This window comes from Urocitellus parryii, chromosome 12 (genome assembly GCF_045843805.1).
Source record: "Urocitellus parryii isolate mUroPar1 chromosome 12, mUroPar1.hap1, whole genome shotgun sequence".
In the NCBI taxonomy this organism is placed as follows: Eukaryota; Metazoa; Chordata; class Mammalia; order Rodentia; family Sciuridae; genus Urocitellus; species Urocitellus parryii.
Genome location: NC_135542.1, coordinates 64,110,467 through 64,118,356, shown reverse-complemented (window position 1 = coordinate 64,118,356; position 7,890 = coordinate 64,110,467).

Sequence of the window (7,890 nt, the reverse complement as noted above, 5' to 3'; positions counted from 1 at the left end):
ACTTGATAGAAAGATATGAACATGAAACTAATGGATGAAAATGTAGCGGAATTTTTCTGTGTTCTGGTTTAAAAAAGACCTCTTATACAAGTTCCTGAAAGCAAAAACTGTAAGGTAAATATTGATAAATTGTTCCAGCAAAGACTTACAAAATTAACAGTCACATAAAAGACTGGAAAATTTTATTTGCAATGTCTGTGGTTGTCATGAGGTTAGTACCTAGAATGTATTTAAAACAAAACAAAACAATCCTGTGTGCTGGCAGAGGTCTGTAATCCTATCAGCCAGGGAGGCTGAGTCAGAAGGATTGCAGGTTCAAAGTCAGCCTCAGCAACTTAGTGAGGCCTTAAGCAACTTAGTACTGTCTCAAAACTAAATGAATAAATAAAACATAAAAAGGATTGGGGATGTAGCTCAGTGCTAAATGAATTTCTGGGTTCATTTCCTAGCTAAAAACAAAAGAGGGGTTGGGGCTCGAGCTCAGCAGTTGAGTGCTTGCCTATCTTGGATGAGGGATTGGGTTTGATTCTAGTACCACATAAAAATAAATAAAGGCATTGTATCCACATATAACTAAAAAAAAATTTAAACAAAACAAAACCCAAGCCCTCAAGAAAATGGGAAATCCCATAGAAAATTGGGCAAGACACACAGATAAGTAATTCAGAGGAGGAGAATCCCAAATAATAAATATATAAAGAAAAAATGTCCCAAATCATTAATAATCAGAAAATTATAAATGAAGTCAATATTTGGATATCATTTTATATCAATCAAATTGCAAAAACTACAGCTAACATATAGGGCTATCAGGGATGCAAGGAAACAGAGACTCACACACTAATCATGAAAGTTCAAAGTTTCATGCCATTCTGGAAAATAATTCTCACTCGGTGAAATTAAGCACATGGATAGTCTATTATTCAGCAATGTCAGTCCTTGAGAAACTCTTACTTTAGCTTACAAGAGGACCCACCTGGGATGCTTTTCATAGTGTTGTTTATAGAAACAGAAAGTAGAAGAAAACCATGGTTTCCAGTCTTGGGGAATGACTAAGTAAAACATACTGACTGTGTTCTATGAAATGATTCATGTATGTATGTACCTGTAGCAATGTGGATAGAGCTTGACAACAGTGTTGGGTGAAAAATACAAAACCAGAATGAGATTTATTTAAATATAGTGTTTATTTAAGTTAGCAAAATGCACATTCAAACACAATTACCAATTGTTATAATCACATTAGGCATTAAAAATGTATTCCAATCACCTTAGAGTGGGTGAAGTGAGTGATATGAAGAAGGAAAATGGAAAATTAAAGAGTGCAAAACTAAAGATAAATTGCTATAAGTTGAAAATGGGTGATTAGCTCACCTCTTTGAACTTGAGATCCAATTCAAATTGTGGAAAACACAAAATAAGATGAAAGACTTAAATTCAAACATATTAATAACCATAATAAATGTAATTAGATTAAATTTATCTGTTACAAGATATAAAATCCCAGATTGAAAGGAAAACTTTTTGTATTCCTAATTAGAAAAGACATTGGGAAACCTGAAAGGCCAAAGCTAAAGAGAGAAAAAATGCATATCAGAGAAACAATAACCAAAAGAAACCATATAAAAATATTAATATCAAACTAAAAAGATTTGAAGTGATAGACCAATGGTAGGGAAAAATAGTGTTTTAGTAAGCTTTTTTTTTGCCACTGTGACCAAAAGACCTTACAAGAACAATGTTAGAGGAGGAAAAGTGTATTTGGGGCTCATGGTTTCAGAAGTCTCAGTCTATAGATGGCTGGCTTCCTTGTTCTGGGCCCAAGATGTGACAGAACATCATGGTGGAAGTATTTGATAGAGGAAAGTGGTTCAGGACATGGAAGCAAAGACTTCTCCTATCACTACCAGGAAGCAAAGACTTCTCCTATCACCACCAACAAAATATATAATATACCCCAAAGGCACACCCCAAAGACCCACCTCCTCCACCACACCCTACCTGCCTACAGCTATTACCCAATTAATCCATTTCAGGGGATTAATCATTGATTAAAACTCTCATAATTCAATCTAAACTTTCCTGCATTGTCTTACACATGAAGTTTTAGGGAACATCTAATATCTAAACCATAAGAAACAATAATTATGGATAAAACAAACAGTTTACTGGGAGGCTATAGCAACACAACATTATTAGTTACATTTAATAACATAATTTCACGTTACATAAACTAAAAACTGACAGAATTACAAGGACAAATTGATAAAATCTACCATCATAGTAGGATATTTAATAGGGTTCTCTCTGAAACAAATAACTAAAAAAAAATTTAGAGTGTGGAAGAGTTGGATAATGATGCATTTAACGGGCTTGATCTGATACATCAACAGAAGCAAAGGCACAGAGATAAAGGTATGTCCCCATTCCTTAAAAATATAGAGAATACTTATTCTTTCCAAGCACAGAATAACTGGTTAGGAATGCTGACCTTATACTAAGTTAAAGAAGTCCTAATGTATTCCAAAGACTGGCTGCTATATGGATCACGTCCTCTGACTGTAATAAAATAATGTTAGCTAATAATAACAAAAAATTCAAAACGGCAATTTAGAAATATTTAAAAGTAACAATCCTATTTATGTGGAACCTGAAAAATAATGTGCTTACATCTAGAACAGTCATACCATGAATATCTCTTTGGTTTTTGAATAATGAATAGGCCCCAAACACTAAAACTTGCAAAAAGTATAATGAAATCCATGTAAGAATCAAAAAATCTTTGTGTTATTTGGTCCTCAGCACACTTCTGAGGTAGATGATTCTATTCTCTGTTTTATAGATGAAAAGCTAAGGGTTAAATAGGTAAATAATATGCCCAGGTCACATGACTTACATGTTATGAAAACAGAATTTGCTCCTATTTTCTTTCATACTAGAACACGTGAAACACATGTAATAGGAAATTACCTCTAAAAGAAGGGAAATTTCTCTAACCCACATGAAAAATCCAAGGGCAGAAGGTACAGCTGACTTGTCATTTGCTGAGCAACTGTTCTGGGAGACAGCATGGAGGAGAGGCCACGTGGTATCTGATTACAGAGTTGATATTAGCTGAGCAGGCCTTCCCAGGAGAGAGAATGACTCCATCCTTTGTTTCTGAAAGCATTTTATAAGCCATAAATCATGTAGGAATTGTCAGGTATTATCACTACTGTTATATATTGCCTGAATGTCCTTGTGCTTCCCAGAACCTTTATAAAAAAATTCAGATTATTTTAATAATAAATTTTCAGATAAACATAGTTTATGTCAAAAGGGTAGCATATGAACTTTCCTAGTAGAATTTCAATATGTCTATGGACTAGAGAATAAAATAAGTTTACACACACCAAACTTCAAGAATTTATGTGATTTCTGCCAGGTCTACTCTGTCAACCAACCTGCAGTCACTATAATTTCTTGGCTTGCAATATCACCTACAGTGAGGGCAATGTGAAATTGAGCTTGAAACTTGGGAGAAAACAGAAATAAGCATAAAGATTACAAATTCTAAAATAGTCTAAAATTAGCATCATGAATATTTACATTGTAAAGAAAAATTATCCAAAATCTGGATGAAATTGGACTCCTTACCCCATGCACAAAAATCAACTCATTACGTATTAATTAAATGAAAGACTTGGAACTATAAAATTCCTAGAAGGAAATGCATGGGGAAACCTTCTTGATATTGGTCCTGCCAATGATTTCTTGGATGTTACACCAAAAGCACTGTCCACAAAGGCAAAAATAGGCAAGTGAGACTATAATAAATTAAAAAGCCTCTGCACAAGAAAGGAAACAGTGACATGAGAAACAATCCACAGAATGGGAGAAAATACCTGCAAAACATAAGGGGTCAATATCCAAACTATATAACAAATTCAGTAGCAACATGCCCAAATAACCAGTTTCAAAAATGGGCAAAAGATTTGGATATATATTTCTCCAAAGCAGAAGTTATATGAAAGAACAAGAGATTTGTATGAAATGTCAACATTATGAATATTAAAGGAATGCAAATCAAAACCACAAAAAAATCAAAATGACAAAAGATAAGTGTTTGTGAGAATGTTGATACATTGGAACCCTTGCATGCACACTGTTGGTAGAAATGGGAAATAGTATAGCAGGTATGGAAAAGAGGATAGAGGTTTCTTAAAACAATTAAAAATAGAACTACTATATGATCCAGCAATCCTACTTCTAGTATATATCCAAAACAATTAAAATCAGGATCTTGAAGAGACATCCTTTCAAAAAAATCTGGACATCTCTATAGGGTACATTTTAGTTAGTTTTTCACTGCTATGATTAAAGGATCTGACCAGAACAACTATAAAGGAAGAAAAGTTTATTAGGGCTCATGGTTTCAGAGGTCTTAGTCCATGGAAGGTTGGCTCCATTCCTCAGGGCTCCAGATGAGGCTGAACATCATGGTGGAGAGTGTGGTAGAGGGAAGCAGCTCACATCATGGTGATCAAGAAGCAGATAAAATATATATGCCAAAGCCACGCCCTTTTTTAAACCTCCTCCAGCCATACTCTACCACTTCAGTTACCACTCAATTACGGGGGGATTAATTCACTGATAGGATTAAGACTCTCATAACCCAATCATTTCTCCTCTGAACATGTGAGCTTTTGGGGGACACCTCACATCCAAACCATAATAGGGTACAGTATGGTAATTCAATACATGTGTATAATGTGCATTAGATGAATCTGGGTAATAAGCATTTCCATATCTTCAACAATGAATCTTTTTTTTGTGTTAGGAATTCCATACTCTTCTTGTCATTTTGAAATATATCATGGATTGTTTTTCCTATTTGTTACCCTGATGCACTGAAGAAGACCCTGGGATGACATCTCCACTCGAACTTTGAAGAGATATCTTAGTGCCCTCCTTTGAATGACCCAAAGATCTAAGATCCTGTCCTCCACACAGCCATCAACCCCCACAGCTCTAGGTTTGTAGTATTAGCAAACTATTGACTTCCAGGACAACACTGGCTTCATAGTTTGCCTGCCATTCTTGTTTAAGCTTATTTTTTATTCTTTGCAAAGAATTTTTCTCTTTCTTTCTTGTTAGCTTGGCAATGCATTTAAATGTATGCTTGCACCATTCGATCCACCATCTCCATGTTCTGTGGCAGGTGGGCTTCTCAGAACTTCTAGCTTGCCAAATGGATATCCATGTCCTCTAATCATTCTCTATACTAAAGCTAGATTGAAATCTCCAAATCTGAGTCTGATTGTACTTTAGCTTACTACCTGTATGTCATCAGTGGCTTTAGCTACTGTAAAAATAAACCTGAATCCTTAAAATGATCCCCCAGTTCTTACATGATCTGGAAGCTTCTCCATCTCATTTTGTGCCTTGCTTGTCTTAACTCAGGTGGAGCCTCATTTACTTCCTTGAAGGAGATATTTCTTTCAGGGTCAAGACTTTTTTTCCCCCTGGATCACTTTTCTTGAGTCAGCTTCTCTGCTAGAATGTAAACTCTGTGAGGGCAGGGATCATCCTTGTGTGTTCAGTGCTGACTGCTCCATGCTCTAGCTACAGCAGCACTCCACTGATACTTGTGGAATGACTGGAATCATTCAAGAGTGAATGCCTGGGCTGGGGTTGTAGATCAGTGGTAGAGCACTTGCCTAGCATATGTGAGGCACTGGGTTTGATTCTCAGCACCCCATGTAAATAACATAAAGGTCCAATGACAACTAAAAATAGAAAATAAAAAAAGAGTGAATGCCTGAGGAGTGAGCTCCTTCTTTTTTTCTTCACTTCTCCTGTGTACCTTATCTTTTAAATAGGATCATGGATCTGGTTAGAATTTTGGAGATGTCCTGGTTCTTCTTTCTCTTTCATTTCTATTGCTAATCATCTTCCTAAATATCTAAGGAAAGCATTCTTACTTCTACTGCACAGCCTGAGTGCATGGATGATCACATATATTTTCTAAATGATTTCCTTGCTCTAACTTGGCACCTGCCAGAAAATTTATGTTTTTTTTTCCTTCTTAAAATCCTTAAATAACTCCTCATCAATGCCTCAGTTTGACATCTATATCTTTTGGTGACCCTTCCTCACTCCCTTCTTCTCCTCTACTCCACACACATCCCAAGCTCTAGTTAAACTGATTGAACAGTCATGAAACACTTACTATGTGTCAGGCTCTGCACTAGGCACAGTAACACACAATGAAACCCTGCTGTGTATTCCTGGTGAGTTAATAGAGATATAGAGGGGAGAAGTGGCTTGGCCTCATGGTCATGCAACTCATCTATGGCAGAGACAGGATTGGAAGCCAGATCTTCTGAGACTAAAGTCTATGCTTTTTCTGCTGATGTGTTACCAGGATAAAAAAAAAAAAAAAACTGCAGAATTTCTTGGGAAAGAATTATATCTATTATGGAGTTACCAAGGTAAATGAAAAAATGATGTGATTTTCATATAAAAATTGGATAAATTAGATGTCAATAAAGGGATGCACTTATAAAGGGTCCTGAAGAAAGTCTTTTATAGTGTTTGTATGTCTGTGTGAGTTTCTGTTTGCTCCCCACCCACCCTGCCCACTCCCAGCTTCTCCTCACCTCTTCCTCTCCTATAGTGTGGACAGAAAAAAAAATATCAAACAACCATATTTAGAGACAAACTCAGACTAATTCTGGTTCTGGACGGCACTGGAAGGATGACTGTATATTAATAATTGTGAATTGCCTTCTGACAGGGTTTGGAATTAAATTTTCCTTTGCTTAAAATCTTATGGTCCAGTTATTATTTCTTGGCCCTTGTATTGTTGTTTTCCTCCTATTATTCTTTTCTAGAATGAACTCCTGGGGCCTACATGTTCCCTCCATTTTTTTTTCCTTGGGAACGGCCAGCTCTCAAAGCTTCTAATCATTGACTCTTAAGAGTTCTGATCCTGGCACTCTGATTTAATCCATCTACTTACTTATCCTTGTTTTACCTTGAAATAACTTTTGAGTGTCTCCAGATTTCCCTCACCTCCACCAGATCTGATGGTTTTAGGTCCACTCTGAACATTGTTTCTAGAGTAACCTACTTAAATACAAGTGAGGACTGTGTTATTCCTTTGCTTTAAACTGTTCAATAGTTCTTGGTCGGCGCAGGCTAAAGCTCACACAGCTTTGCATAGATGACATCTGCCCCTCCCACAGTTTTGTTTCTCAAAATGCAGCAATACTGTCAAAAAAGGTCCTTCCTCCCATTAGTCTATCACTTTATTTTGCCTTGCATTTTCTTCTTAATGCTTTCAAGGGTATGCCATTATAGTGCACTTTCATGCATTTATTGTTTGTCTCCACTAATGGAATAAATGTTTTGTCTACCTTATTCACTGCTATGTTCTCCCAGGGCCTAGAAGAGGACCTGGCATAGAGTACACATTCAATAAAGAATTATTAAATGAATGAATAAACCAATGAATAGAAACTTTCCCCTCTATCTGAAGTCCCTTTCTCTTTCCTGGTTCACCTTGCTCTATCAGCAGTAGTAGTAAGTAAGCTTAGATATCACTTCTTATGAAAGTGTTTCTAATTACAAAGCCCCTAACAGAATCTGCATAAGGTGTCTCTCCTCAGTACCTCCATGATACCTTAACATATGAGGTAAGAATTGCTGAGGTGAATATTTGTATCTCCCCAAAATTTATATGTTGATGTATGAATCCCCAGAGGGATGGTAATGGTAGGAGGCAATTAGACTTGGATGAGGTTTAGATAGATCAGTGCCCTAACAAAAAAGGAAGAGACTAGCCCTCTCTCTCTTTACCATGTGAGGATACAGTAAGACAAAACCAGAATTGGGCCCTGAAGACAC